The sequence below is a fragment of the Arachis ipaensis genome, chromosome B10, assembly GCF_059453495.1.
Source record: "Arachis ipaensis isolate K30076 ecotype BB chromosome B10, ASM5945349v1, whole genome shotgun sequence".
Lineage (NCBI taxonomy): Eukaryota > Viridiplantae > Streptophyta > Magnoliopsida > Fabales > Fabaceae > Arachis > Arachis ipaensis.
Window position 1 is genome coordinate 39756709 of NC_142435.1, and position 925 is coordinate 39757633.

The window sequence follows — 925 nt, forward strand, 5'->3', positions numbered from 1 at the left end:
AGCCTTGTTGGGGCTTTTGATCCTTCCATGAGAAATTTGGATGATTTCTCCATGTTGAGTTATAGGTGTTTCCATAAGGTTCACCTAAGTAATTTACCTCTGCTATTGCAGGGTTCTCAAGATCATAGGCTTCTTCTTCAGAAGAAGCCTCTTGAGTACTGTTGGATGCAGCTTGCATTCCATTCAGACTCTGAGAGATCATATTGACTTGCTGAGTCAATATTTTATTCTGAGCCAATATGGCATTCAGAGTATCAACTTCAAGAACTCCCTTTTTCATAGGCGTCCCATTATTCATAGGATTCCTTTCAGAAGTGTACATGAACTGGTTATTAGCAACCATGTCAATGAGTTCTTGAGCTTCTGCAGGCGTTTTCTTTAGGTGAATGGATCCACCTGCAGAAGTGTCCAGTGACATTTTTGATAGCTCAGATAAACCATCATAGAATATATCCAGGATGGTCCATTCTGAAAGCATGTCAGAAGGACACTTTTTGGTCAACTGTTTGTATCTTTCCCAAGCTTCATAGAGGGATTCACCTTCTTTCTGTCTGAAGGTTTGAACATCAGCTCTAAGCTTGCTCAGCTTTTGAGGAGGAAAGTACTTGGCTAAGAAAGCCGTGACCAGCTTATCCCAAGAGTTCAGGCTGTCTTTGGGTTGAGAGTCCAACCATAATCTAGCTCTGTCTCTTACAGCAAAAGGGAAAAGCATAAGCCTGTAGACTTCAGGATCTACTCCATTAGTCTTAACAGTATCACATATCTGCAAGAATTCAGTTAAGAACTGAAAAGGATCTTCAGATGGAAGTCCATGAAACTTGCAGTTTTGCTGCATCAGAGAAACTAATTGAGGTTTCAGCTCAAAGTTGTTTGCTCCAATGGCAGGAATGGATATGCTTCTTCCATGTAAATTGGAATTAGGTGC

At 40.9% G+C, this 925-nt stretch overlaps 1 non-coding gene across 1 annotated transcript; it reads left to right on the plus strand.

Moving 5' to 3' along the window:
* Window positions 1-472: 472 nt before the first annotated feature.
* LOC148579777 (small nucleolar RNA R71) lies at window positions 473-580 on the plus strand. The gene has a single exon (XR_015895785.1). It is a non-coding gene; the product is annotated as a small nucleolar RNA R71 (small nucleolar RNA).
* Window positions 581-925: the final 345 nt, after the last annotated feature.